Source organism: Mus musculus, chromosome 15, assembly GCF_000001635.26.
Source record: "Mus musculus strain C57BL/6J chromosome 15, GRCm38.p6 C57BL/6J".
In the NCBI taxonomy this organism is placed as follows: Eukaryota; Metazoa; Chordata; class Mammalia; order Rodentia; family Muridae; genus Mus; species Mus musculus.
In genome coordinates this window covers 75,276,265-75,290,867 of record NC_000081.6, presented here as the reverse complement: position 1 = coordinate 75,290,867, position 14,603 = coordinate 75,276,265, and the positions used below count along the sequence as shown (strand labels likewise).

Here is a 14,603-nt window from a genome sequence, read left to right as displayed (position 1 = left end):
AAAATCACTTGTTTTCTTTGTGAATATAGAATCTGATAGAGATGTGAAGGTAGTGTGGATGTGGAATGTGGGAGTGATGGGTACCAGGCAGACTAAGGGAGAAGACCCAGTTGAACACTGCAGCCCAGGTAGCTAGTGGGAGCCACAGCTACATGTAGTCCTGGATGCAGTTATGAGGCTTGAGGGATGAAAAGGGCAGAAGGGACAGGAGAATGGGTGGCTATGAAGCAGTCCTGTACATTGTGATTTGGATTCCTGATACTGCATTTGTTCAAATGACAGCTTACACAGAACAGAGAGCTGACCCTAAAAATTATGAGAACCAGGGGCTCAGCAGTTAAGAGCATGGACTGTTCTTCCAGAATACTGGGATTCAATTCCCAGTACCCATATGGCAGCTTTCTGGCTCACCAGTCTACCTGAATCTGCAAATGCTAGGGTTCAATGAGAGACCTCCTCTCAAAAATCAAGGTAAAGGCACCATAGGAATGAGGCTCAAGGTTGACCTGTGACCTACACACACACACACACACACACACACACACACACACACACACACACACATCAGGTGCAGTGACCTTTCTTTTCCTGTTCATTGTTGGGATCTCATACATCTGATACCTTGTCCTTCTGAGCCTTATTAAGAATGCCTGCATTTAAAATGTAATGAAGTAAATACCTAATAAAAAATTGGAAAAATATAAGAATACTTACTGCTCATCAATGCAGACAGTTTCCCCTTTCCAGGTCAAAAAGGGCTTTTCAAGAATAATGTCATGGGTTGAGGGAGAATCTGAGATTAAAGTACTTGCAATGTAAGTTCAAGGACTGGCATGTTGGGGAAAAAAGAATGCCTGGATGGTAGGGTGATAGTGGCACAAGCCCTTAATCTCAGCACTTGGGAGTCAGAGACAGGCAGTTCTCTGAGTTTGAAGCCAGCCTGGTCTACACAGTATGTTCCAGAACAGCCAAATCTATAAAGAGAAACGTTGTCATAACAAAACAAAAATAAACACAGCCAAAACCAAGAATTCCCAGGTCCCCAGAAAGCCCAGGTTTCCCAGTAAAGTTTCATAGGAATGAAAGAGCTGATTGCCTTTGTCATTTCTTAAATCTGGAATCCTGAGGCAAAAAGTAAAGACAGTGAAACACTCACATCCTCAAGCTCATGGCCACCCCCAGGCTCCCTGAATCCAATGGAGAGGAACCCTCAGCTGACTTGTAGCCTCCAGCCAGCTGTATAAGCTGGGAATATGGGAATGTTGTACACTCAACTAATTACTGTTCCCTAAGAGGCTTGAGTGTGTGTTTGAGAGATGGCAGCACTCACTACAGGTGTGTGCACCCCTGGACAAGTCCTTTGTATTGTACTGGGTTCCAATCAGCAGCATGCCTGAACAATGGGTGTTGCAGGCCGACCAGCAGCTCGAGAGGAACGGTACAACTGAGATGGCAGCTCGAGCTGAAAGAGAGGAGCTAGACGGACAGAAGAAAGAACGGAGCCAAGTCAAAGTGGACTCTGATTAAAGCTCAATTTTACTATTCCAACACGCAGTTATGAAGGAGGGGAAGGGGGGCCGATTCCCACCAAATAATCCTGGAGTCCAGTAGCAGGGTGACTACATGTATGGCTCTGGAACAGCAAAGCGGCAGGTTCCAGCAGTGGGCGTGGCAGAGCGATTGAGCAGCAAGCTCCATCCCGATGTAAACAGTGGAACCTTTAAGGCTGGGGGAGGGGAGGCTACAAATGGAGAGCCAACTCTCCCTTGCCATTAGTGTTGGTCACCATCTAGGGGTTCACATGGATTCCAAACTATTGTAAAGTTTTGGAGTTTGTGTTTGCATTTGCAAGTGTGAGCAAGTGTGTGTGTTTGTGTGTGTGCATGTATGTCTAGATTTACACATCTTTGTATGAAAAAGCCTGTGGAGAGTATCCTGTCACTCAGAGTTGGATTTACAGTGCGATGTCCTGCTTACATAGGCATTGGGATCCAAAGTCTGTTCCTCATATGGTGTGAATTTGGTCTAATGCACAAATTATGTAAATTGGGTTCCCAAAATTGCATGAGAATCCACATGTAAGATACTGAGGGTCCCTGTCCAGAGTTGGTTTGGATAGGTAAATAAAGTTTATGGAGGCCAAAGGTTGGAAAAGACACAGAGGCAGGATTTTAGGATTCTCAGGTTAGCAGACAGAGAGAGGAAGGAGGATTTAGAACCACCATGCTGGGAAAGGATTAAGGTCATGAAAGGTGCAGAAGAGAAATGATGTAAGAGCCAGGGGAGGGTAGCCCCAGCTCCTTTCCCACCACTGCCTCTAGGGCAGCAAAGATAGAATATAGATTTTAGTAAGTAATATCTCAGGAGTATCAGAGGAGATGTGGTAGCCATGTGGAGGTTTGAGAGTGGCTGAACCATTGAGATGTTTAAGGAGTATTAAAATATAAGGTTGCATGTGTGTCTTTCACTTGTGAACACAGAGCACTGGGGCAAGGAACTCATGGCACCGACATTGAGTCCATTTGTGTAGGACTTATCACCTACTGCAATACTTATCACTGTCTGGTAAGCCATCCTCCAGTTCCACAAATATATTCTGTGTTAGTTACTTTTGTATTTCTGTGGTAAGACCATGACCATGGCTACTTACCGAAGAGTTTATTTGGAGCCTTACAGTTTCACAGGGTTAGAGTCTATGACCATCATGGATCAGAGCATGGCAGCAGGCAGGTAAGGGTGGAACTGGAGCAGTAGCTGAGAGCTTGTATTTGATCCACCAGCATGAGGCAGAGAAAATCATTTGGGAATGGTGTGGATTTTTGAAACTTGAAAGCCCACTTTCAGAGACACAACTCCTCCACCAAAGCCACATGTCATAATCCTTTCCAAACAGTTCCACCAACTGGGGACCAAAATTCAAAACTATGAGCTTATTAAGTCCATTCTCATTCAAATCCCCACATTTATTAACTGGTAAAAAGAGAGAAGAGAGGAATAGTAAAGAGAAGGAAGGGACAGGGAATAAAGAATGAGCAGGCTGGCTTGGAAAGATAAGTGTTCCCTGGTCCCAGTAGGGGGAATGTCTTCAAGGGGACAGTCTGGAAAGACAGACCTGGGAAGAGTGATACATGGAACCAGGTTGCACCTCCAGATTAAGGCAGTATTTCCTAAGGAAACATGGATCTAGGTAAGGTCTGTAAGGCCTGCAGAGTTGGCGGGTCACAAGTGTAGGACACATAAGGTGTCCTGATATCTCCAAAGGAGAAACTAACAAAGCACACACATTCTTCTCTTCTTCTTCCTCTTCCTCTCCCACACCCAGACACACAGCCAGACACACACATAGACACACAGACAGATACGCAGACACACACAGACAGACAGACAGACAGACAGACAGACACACACACACACACACACACACACACACACACACACACACATCCTTCACTATTCCCAAACCCCTGCAAGGTGCATCCACACCCATGGAAACCCTTGAGGAGGGAATGCAGATTCTAGGAAGTACTCTACCTCCTCCCTCAGGCACCACACTCTGGGAGCAAATGGCTGTGGCAGGGCAGGTGCTGGGATATATAGGATCCAGGTAGGACTCAGGCTCCATAGAGACATGACCCGGCTTCTCCTGGTACTCTGGGCATCACTGGAGTCTGTGGAGCTCCCCTGAGGTGTGATGGCCAAGGTGGTACCAGGTAAGGACTAGACAGGGTAGAAGGGGATAGGGCAGGGGTGGGGTGGGAGTTATGACCTGTGCTGGCCACCCACAACCCTGTGTTCTTGTCCACATCAGGAAACCTGAGTTGCTTCCAGTGCTTCAAGATTTGCTGGGCCAGCAGTGTCAGCCCATAGAGTGCCAGCCAGGGAAAAAAGTCTACGTGAGCAACATGGTTCTCCTTTACACGAGTGAGTCTGTTCTCAAGGCTAGACATCTCCAGGACCACTGACAATTCTGAGTCCTGGTTCCACACCCTTAGACCAAAACAAGTCCTCTAGGTGCTGGACAATATGGGAAGGTGTGGTCTTAATTTTGGTTGCTCCTTTTTCTCTCCCAATTGCCATATCTGTTCCTATGTCACTGCTTCTAGAACTCTCACCAGGAAAAAAAAAAGCTCTGATGTGACAATGAATACCCAAATGAGCCAGCCTGTCAGGCGTAGCCTCCCCAGCCTGAAACCTGTTTGCTCAGGTTTCAGTATTAGAGAGCATCAGGGTGGAGCTTGTCGCCCTATCGTCCTGCCACTCCCACTGCCTGCCTTCTAGCTGTTCCAGAGCCATCATGTGTTCACCTGCAACCTTACTCCAAGATGATTTGGCAGGAATCGGGCCCCTTCCCCTCCTTCATAACTGAATGTCGAATTAGCAAAATTGAGCTTTGATCAGAATTTTGTCTTAGCTACATCTTTCTCTCACCCGCCTAGCTCCCTCTTCTCTTCCAGGTTTCCAACATGCCTTCCCAGACTAAAACCCAGACATGTGAGCTGCTGGCCAGACACAACATCTGGTGCCCACATGGGGCTGAGAAATGGCAGAGGACATTTGGAAGAAACACTGCTGGTTTGGAGCTCCATAGAAGAAGAAAATAATTAAAGGAAATTCATACCAGAGAAGGTTGGTATGGGCTAAGCTGAAACAGTGTTTAACATGAGTGCTAATTCAGTTAGGTTCAGCAGTGAGGCACATCAGGAGCTAGGAACATAGCAGGCGGTTAGCCGTAGCTTCCAGAAGCTACATTTTTAGGCGTGAGAAAAGAAAGGGTTTATTAAAAGGAAATTAATAATCAGGCAGATGGCCGCAGTTAAAAAACTGCATCATGCAGGAGGAAAATGTCCCAAAAAGCAGAGAGAAATTTCAGGAGTGCCATGCGTTGTTCTCTCTGGGCTTTACAGCAGAAGTACTCTGCCCCTTTTGTGTCTTGTCTAATGTCTGGTGCACCAATCTGTTCTCATGTTCAATTCATGTATGTTCGTGTCTAGTCTGTATGAATGAATGTTCTATGTTTTATGTTGGATAATAAAGATGGCAAAAAAACAAAAAACAAAAAAAAAAAACTAACTTTATTTGCAAAGCCAAGAGCTGCCATGTGCTTCATTCAACCAGGAAACAGGCACATGGCAGGAGGGTCCCTGCTGGAAAAACTGTTTGTTTTAGGAAAAAAGGGAGAGTCTACAGCCTCTTAGTTTCAGGGGGAAAAAGCTGATAAATAGTTTTTTCCTGAAGGGTTCTCTACAATTGTGATTAGTGTGTTTAGCAAATGATAAAGTGCTTTTTATTCCATGATTGTAGCTAGAAAAATTAATATTCTCTGATTGGTCTAAATGTAACTGCTTCATTTGGTTCTTTTTTTATTGGTAATGTGCTCTGCGTGTTTTCACTATCAGCTCATAAGTTATGAGTTAAGATTAATAATTGTTACATTGCTACAGATGGTTAGTCTTAAAATTGATAACTTAAGTTTAATGTCTTCCCAACACATGGCATAAGGCAGGCCAAGAGGCTGGGTCTCTAAAGATATTTCTAGTATGTGGTTCCTATCCTAAAAAGTAAAATTAAAGATAAGATTTAAAACAATGTCTCTTTAATAAAACATTAAAATTTGCACTGTCATGCATTCATAGGTATAAATTGGCAGCCAAACTTCATAACATGATAGTAATGCTTCTAATATTGATTTTAAAGATGATAAGTTGTTTTAAACTTGGGTTTTGCTTTCCCAAGGTTGTAGATATTATGCTAATGTTACAAAAGAAACTTGAAAATTATGGTTAAAACTGCCAGTGTTCCATTGACTGCAGCTTGAAGTTTGATTGCAAATTTAAGATTTTTCTACTCACCCATATATTGTTAAGATAATTACAAGGGTAATCATCTTTTTTTTCCCATTTTTTATTAGGTATTTAGCTCATTTACATTTCCAATGCTATACCAAAAGTCCCCCATACCCACCCCCCACTTCCCTACCCACTCACTCCCCCTTTTTGGCCCTGGGGTTCCCCTGTACTGGGGCATATAAAGTTTGCAAGTCCAATGGGCCTCTCTTTGCAGTGATGGCCGACTAGGCCATCTTTTGATACATATGCAGCTAGAGTCAAGAGCTCCGGGGTACTGCTTAGTTCATATTGTTGTTCCACCTATAGGGTTGCAGTTCCCTTTAGCTCCTTGGGTAATTTCTCTAGCTCCTCCATTGGGGGCCGTGTGATCCATCCAATAGCTGACTGTGATCATCCATTTCTGTGTTTGCTAGGCCCTGGCATAGTCTCACAAGAGACAGCTATATCTGGGTCCTTTCAGCAAAATCTTGCTAGTGTATGCTATTAAAAAGAATGAATTTATGAAATTCCTAGGCAAATGGATGGACCTGGAGGGCATCATCCTGAGTGAGGTAACCCAATCACAAAGGAACTCTCACAATATGTACTCACTGATAAGTGGATATTAGCCCAGAAACTTAGGATACCCAAGATATAAAATACAATTTGCTAAACACATTAAACTCAAGAGAACGAAGACCAAAGTGTGGACACTTTGCCCCTTCTTAGAATAGGAAACAAAACACCCATGGAAGGAGTTACAGAGACAAAATTTGGAAGTGTGATGAAAGGATGGACCATCTAGTGATTGCCATATCGAGAGATCCATCCCATGATCAGCTTCCAAACGCTGACACCATTGCATACACTAGCAAGAGTAATCATCTTATGAGAACACTAATACAGCTCTCTGTGGCCATACAGCCATACAAAGCTCAGAGCAGCCTCAGCAGGGCTGTGTGACTTTCTTTTGTCTTACAAACCATGCCTAAGGAAGCTCTTGAAACTTGCCTCTCCCTGCCTACAGGGAAATTTTGTTTTAGCTAAACGAACAGTGTTGCAGATCTATCCAGATGTTGTTCTAAATAAAGTTCTAATTCAAAGTTTATAGAAGGGTCAATCAGACTGTAGAATTTATAAAGGCATTACAATCTGGCTTGCCTACTTCATGTAAAGTTATTATAGGTTTAAAGGTTCGGTTTTTTTTTTCCCTTGCATGATAAAGGGTTTGCTTCTAGTGAACTGGTAATCACTGGAAAATTTGCCTCTAGGTATGGCTAATATAGCTTTACATTATGTAAGAAAAATTTTTATTGTTTCTGCTTCTATACAAGAAGCTAAGAGTTTGAATCTTTTAGTGTATATTGTTTCCTAAGTGGAAAGTATTTTATTAACTAATGCTTCTCAAGGGAAGTTTACTTTAAATCCTTGCTCTCACCCAAAAGATTCAGAGACAATATCTTTTTATTACTTAGGGTTTTGGTTTACTACAAAAGGTTTTACAAAAAATAAAGAAAGCTTTTATAATTGTTATTAATTATATTCATTGGTAATTAAATATTAGCTGTGCCCAAAACAATTCCTTGGCCAGAAAAAACATTGTAAAGTCATTTCTAATTGCCTGGACATTTTAAAACAATGCCAGGATAAATTTATATCTCAGACATTCTATAGGTCATCCATATAAAATGGATTGGATATATAACCTCGTTCTTTATATATTCATAACAGTTATGGTTTAAGATAATATTTTAGTAATCTTAAAAATTGTGCATGTATAATTCTTTCCTTTTAGTGTCCTCAGTTACTACTTGTCTCCACATAATGGTGTTAATTCTTGAGGACTTTTACTTAATAATTTGCTACAAATAAATGCTCTTATTTCTAGTAAATAAATAAATAAATTATGCACATGTGACTCTTAATAACTTTTCAAGCCTTCTAGTTACAACCGCTCCTTAAGAAAAATGATTAAAAGTGCAATTAGTCACTGCCCCTTTACAGCCAAGTATTTAAAATGTTTTGTCAACAAGTTATTAATTCGAAGGATTAGATATTGTGAAACTTTAAAACTTTAGCTTCTTAAAAGACAAAGAAGGGGAAAATTGTATCCTCGTACATAGTATTTAGTGCATTCCCATGCACACTATTTAAATCATTCCTTTATTTTCAAATTTTGAAATTTAAATGTCAAAGAATTTAATAAATGCTTTATAGTATCTTAAAAGGATCTACTTATTGGCTTATAGATTGATCCTAAACAGCTGCCTTATTAGGGAAGGGAAAAACAGGTTCTCTCCACAGAACGCTGCAAAAACATGATGGTCAATTCATGTGACGAGCTGGCAGGTAAGTTGATTCAGTGCCCTGATTAAAATGACTAAGAAACTAAATTAGATTCATGTTTTAGATCCATCCTTGCTTACCATTTTTCCAGTTTAGACTAGCTTCAAGCCTTTTAACTTTATGGCAATAGTACATCAGAGACTGTGTATTCTGACTTAGTGAGATTAGTCATTTAATAGAGTCATGATTTTTCTCTTTTCTTCAGTATGACCAGTTACTCTAACTCAATCTTAGACTGGTCTAATATTCAGTCCAATATTAGAGATTCCTATATTCTTAATTACCTAGCAATGTTAATTCAGAGTACATCCCCCACTTCCAGAGAGTCTCTGGCCTTTTTACTATTCTAAAACCAGCCCAGAGACTGAGCTTATGCCTTGCTAATTTGCAACTGAATAAAGTACCTGAACTTCCCCAAAAGAAGCTTTGCATTGCTATTTTCTCATTGTCTAGATCTCGGTTTTTCAAGCAGGTCAATCAACATCCTCCAGCCAGACTGCAGCGGGCATGCATCCCCGCCCCCAAGAGCATACAGATGGCGACTGCTATTTTCACTCAAAGGACATTCCAGCATGTTTCCTAGATTTAGGTCTGATTTGAGATTTAGGTTTACTATGAGGGCTAGAAAGGCAGATATTTCAAATATTAGAAGAGATTGGTTTTTATTCTGATAGACGGGCTTAGTCCCTTACCTGGTCTCTGGTTTTCCACCCTTGCTGTTACTGCAAGGTCCCCTTAGTTTCTCAGGCTGTGGGAATAACAGAGATGAGGAGGATGACCTCCAGCTCCTAATTTAGCCACAAATTGTGGTGTTACTAATGACATAATTCTTGTCAAGGCCTTGCTAAATCTGAGGTTGACAATTCTTTAGGAGCTGCACAGTACTCAGAACTCAGTACTCAGAACTGCACAGTACTCAGTACTGATTTGTGATCATATGAATACAGTACGGGTACTGCTTGGGTGTAGAAATTTACTGCAGGGGAAGGTCCAGCTTGACCATTTCTGGCTTCCCTGTGAGATACACCCGGTTTGGATGGAGGTTGGTATCTAGTTCCAGTTACAACCAAAAATATCTTTCTAAGGCTCTGCCTCCCCTCCCCAAAAGATACCAAGAGCCACAAGTGTGGGTAGTGACAGCACCCACGGGAGGAATCGGGTCAATTTTCCCCCAAGCCAAGGTTAAAGCCCACTCATCTGTGGATGAAAAATCATTTGATCACCTCAGTTAAGTGTGGCCTTATTAAACTTAATTATTGGGGGGGGGGGAGAGGTTGGAGACCATACTGTTAGAAGGGCAAGCCCTTCACAGCCTCCCACCCTAAAAAGCCAATTGGCCTTGTACTATGGAGCTGGTTGTAACCCCCTCCTCCCTGTTCCCCGCCTGTCATTGGAAGACTCCGAGAGGAGCCCCTCGCTCAGGCCTCAGGACAATAGCGGACACCCAAGAACTCACGACAGACCGAGCTTGTTGCAAACCACATGAGGCTTTATTCAGGGAAAGCCAGAGCTCTGGGGACGATTCATATCCCACACAGTGGTAGAGGAGTCGACCTCGAGGGGAAAGAGGTCCCAGTTTTTATAGGCCCTCAGGGGGGAAAGGAGAAGGGGGAGAGTAGGGAATTTCCAGATCTAAACAATGTCTATTCTCAAGAAATGGGTATGGGAGGGGTACAAGGAAAGAGTCTAATGAAGGTGTAGCAATGGGCACACACCTGGTCAGAACATTGGCAGACACACAGGTTCAAGGAGTGGCCAGAGCATTGTGCACCTCTATTTTTCTAAATCAGTGAAGCTAGTTCTGCTAACACTGATGTCTATCTTGCCAATTTCAGGGCTTCTGTGTCCTTTTACATTCTGCCAGGATCTTTCATCATCCGAGAATGCAGAGGAATATCCACGTACTCTCCTTCAGTGTTATTCATAATATAGTGCCTTTCAAATTTGTACAGTCAGCCTTCACCAGGGTTCCAACGTCCTGTAGCTGACTACTTAAAATTCAACTAGGAAGTTACCTATTCAGTACTAATTAGCATTATATAAAGTCAGAGCCTACAGCTTAGGGCTAGTCTGCTAGTTGTTTACTAGGACAGAAAGGACAGTGTGATCCAGATATGGTTTACCATAAGAAAAGTTAAGAAATCCCACTGAGACAGGTTTCTTCATTAGGCCCTAAAATTCAGGCAGAACTATAGAGCATAAATAAATTTTATGCCTCAGCCCAGCCTTTTCTTTTTTATATTAACAACAGAGAGGAGATGTAGCCTCCCCAGCCTGAAACCTGTTTGCTCAGGTTTCAGTATTAGAGAGCATCAGGGTGGAGCTTGCAGCCCTATCGTCCTGCCACTCCCACTGCCTGCCTTCTAGCTGTTCCAGAGCCATCACATGTTCACCTGCAACCTTACTCCAAGATGATTTAGCGGGAATCAGGACCCTTCCCCTCCTTCATAACTGAGTGTCAAATTAGTAAAATTGAACTTTGATCAGAATTTTGTCTTAGCTACATCTTTCTCTCGCCCGCCTAGCTCCCTCTTCTCTTCCAGGTTTCCAAGATGCCTTCCCAGACTAAAACCCAGACATGAGAGCCACTGGCCGGACACAACAGTCAGGGACGGGTTTTACAAGGTCGCCCACTCACATGGTGCATCATGTGGGGTTGCAGAGGCAATGGGACCTTAGTTAAGGTCTGCCTTAGGATAATGGGGGAAAAGCCAATATTACTTGTCTCATCTCTGTGTAAAGGAGAAAATATGAAAAAGGCCAGACCTGTTGTGAGCACACCCATGGTGGTAGTAGTTGCTTTGTCCTGGCTCTAGTTCCCTGGGGCCCTGAGGACACCTCAGGGCTACCTCCTCTCTGAAGTAAATGTCCTGACACTTGTTGCAGAGTAATTCTTAAACGTTAGGCATCTCCTATTTACTCAAGACTGTTTCTGAGAATAATGCCTTGCTGGCCTAGGACAAGCCCCAGAAGAAGAGGTACAGTGTGAGCCTCAGGCAGGGAGGCCTGATAGACTGTCCTTTGTAGTAGTACCCACAGCACTGAGTCCTGCCTCTGGCTCCTTCTTATTGAAGTGTTTCCTCCTGTGTCCTTATGTCAGGTTGGAGTCAACATTTCCCAAGTGGAATTTTCCAAAGAGAATAGCAGGTTCCCCAGGTTGAGGCCCCTGTTCTCATCAGGGGCAGTCCTGCCCCTAGGGTCTATTTTTCTTATCAAAGTAAGGAGATTTGTTGTAGTTGAAGATTTTGAAGCTGAGGGACTTTGTGTAACTTTTCTCTTAAGTCTTCTTTCAACCTTTTGCCTTTGTGCCTCACCCCCCATCTTTTTGTTCAGTTTATCTTAAGCTGGAAGGTAACAGCTGGTAGCTACATGCAGGGAGTGGGTCCTCAGGACTCCTTTGGTTGCTAAATTTTCTGGAAGGATGTGATGCACTCATGAGCAGAAGACTATTCTGTGAAAATCCAATGCACCCATAAGGGGAGGATTGTTCTGGGCTGCCAAAGAGGCCATGGGCTCTGTTAGAACATACTTAGCAAGCCTAAGTTCTCTGCCACCAAACATCATACTTTTTGACAACCAGGCCTCTTCTACTTTTGCCCTTGACCATCCTGGGTCAGCTGGGGGTGCTACAGAAAACTCTCAGCTTTTTGCCATGTCCCAGGTTGATGGTGACTCTGAATAGCAGAGCTCCTGAACCTCTGTGGTTCTTTCCTCTGAAAGGGCTGCAGAAGGTGGCCCAGCAGGGCCATGCCCAGCCATCCACACTGGATGCTTTGCCCCTCTAGCCTCAGGGTTCTTGGACCACATTCTGTCTCTTTTTTCCTGCAGGTACAAAGAGCAGAACTTAGATCTGCAAGCACTGTGCCATCACTTGTCACAACTCCAGTGATTTCTTTGAGTGGTCAGTGAGCAATATTCAGGCCAGTATCACCAGAAGATACCATTCAGGGAATTGCTGCAATAGAGCACCTCAGGGTTGGGAGGGGTTCTGGGCCTTACCAGGGAGGCTCCTCCTGTCAATGGGTCTGTGCCTCTTCTGCACCCTGTTGTGAGGACAATTGTCCTGTGACACTCTGCCCCAACATACACATTCTTTTAGCACCTCCTGTCTTCTACCTCAAATCCCACCTTCATCCATTATAGGACTTGCAAGGCAATACTCTGTCCCTGGGGCAGAAGGGAGGTCACCATACCCTTTGCTTAGGACTCAGCAGCCTGCTCCTCCCTGACATCCTGGCTCAGGAAGTAGGAATAAAACCCTGCTGCTCTTCATGGAGACAGACAAGGAGTATTTCCAATGCAGACCACAGGCTTCTTCAAGAAAGCCCTTGACCCTTGGCACACTGTCAAGCACTGCGAGTGGCAGATGAACCTGATGAAGCCAGAGACGCAACCACACTCTGACACTGCTCCAATTGTGTCCCCTGCTCATGCACTGGGACTGCAGCATCTCACTCCTCAATGACAGTAAACTCTTGCTTCCCCACAGACTGTCTTCTCCTCATTTGATTGCCCTATGCCTCAGGGACCCATCCCTCTTCCAACTTTCAGTACAGCCTTCTATGGCTAGAGCAACCAAGGCCTGCATGGAACCATCCAGTCAGGCAACAGACAGTTATATTCAATATAGAGCTGTCCCTGAAGCCTGAGGTCCAGCATAGGGTGAGCATGCAATCCTAACTCAGATCTGGAGCTCTAGGAGGGCTCACTGGCCACTGTATGCGGAAGGGGAGGGGACAGAGTCTGAAGTGCCACAAGGACAGGAGAGAATGCCAAGATGGTGTAAAATCACAATGGTTGAAGCTTCACTGCAGGAAGCAAGGCCTGGTGGACATGACTGGTTACTTGGCCTTGGAAGAGTCCCTGAGTAAGGGCAAAGGTAAGGAGCACAGAGAGGGACTAGGAGACTGATTGCCAGTTTAAGGCTAGCCAGGCTGAGTGGGCTCTACTGGGCATAAAGGGGCTGTCCAAGAGAACAAGGAGGTTGCTGGGAGACCCTTGATATGGGCCAGATGTATTACTGTATCCTTGCTGTGACCACATGACTGGACAACAATAACTTATATAAGATATATTTGGCACAATGTTTCAGCCTGTCATGGTGGGAAAGGCACAGTGGAGCCCAGCTCCCTTCAGTGGGAGTGTATGGTGACACTGTTGATGTCAGGGTGGATTAGAATGCTTCAAGGGGAGTTTGGACCAGCGTTCAGGAGGAATCTTCAAGCCCCACCCCCAACTTCCTAAAAGATCTACAGCCTCCCTAAATATTCCTACCAGCTGGTGAATAAGGTTTAAAACCTGATCCCAGAAGGGACATTTCTGATTCAATCCCTACAACAAGTGTGGTATCTCATTTCCAGATTCTTACATCTGCCCACTCTGGTCCATACACCCCTGCCTGCCTACTTAACCCTCTGTCCAGTTTCCTGCACCACACTCTCAGATGAGGTGGCTGTGATGGGGGATGCATTACAGCCTCCACCCAGCATTCCGCAGTTTCCTCCTATCAATGATTGATATGTCCCATAGCCTGTCAGTAGTCTAGCATCTCTGTTCCCAGGGTCCCCAACTAAATAAGAACTTCTCTGCAGTTATGACTTTCACAGTGAGTTTTATCCCCACTCACTCCCCACAATGGCCAGACAGTAGTACCGTATGCACTGCTTAGTGACCTAGGGTGGACTGTTAGGGCTCTGGGAGTCTCTGGGTATCAGGCCTGGGATATCCTCCTTGGATTCTGCTCCTAATGTATCATATTGCTGTGATAGCTTGGGCTGGGTAGCTCCTTGGCACCAAATTCTCCTGAAAAAAAAAAAGACATTTTAAGACTCCAACCTTCCATCAGTGGTACTTACTTCAAGATGCCCCCAAGTGAGACACCAAGGCACATATCAATGCAAAAGCACAAGGTTTACTTCCAGTCAAGGTTGACCTTCAATTACTCCCTCAAGGCCAGTGTCTAGAAGGCAACCCAAATGGCTACTACAAGCAGTTTTTATACTTTTTAGGGGCACAGGTTACATTAGCAAGGTTATAGTTCAATCTTATTGACTAAGCATATTGACTTTAAAATCTGTTCCCTAGTAACCAGCAGCAGATCATGGCATGCATTTGAACTCTACCTGGGACTTTTCAGAGGGCCAGGTAACTATTAGTCAGTACATTCTTTGTTTTGTTTTTGTTTTTGTTTTTGTTTTTGTTTTTGTTGTTGTTGTTTTCTGAGAATGTTTTTTACTCAGGGATGTTCCTCTGGGTGGAGAATGGAACTTGGCCTAGCCTTAACCCCAGGTGGGAGGGGGAAGCTTCATGGAGGTTGTTGGACTAGAAAAGCCCTTAGGGTCCCTCATTCCTCCCTGTTTCTTGTACAAGCTCCAATCCTTGAGCTATGCTCAGGGGACTCTGTTGAATAACTCGTAGTCTTCAGGTTCTGTC

General features: G+C 44.0%; 1 pseudogene; it reads left to right on the top strand.

The window, feature by feature from the left end:
• The first annotated feature begins 3,628 nt into the window (after positions 1-3,628).
• On the top strand, positions 3,629-12,223 carry Gm52218 (annotated as a pseudogene).
• The last annotated feature ends 2,380 nt before the right edge of the window (positions 12,224-14,603 follow it).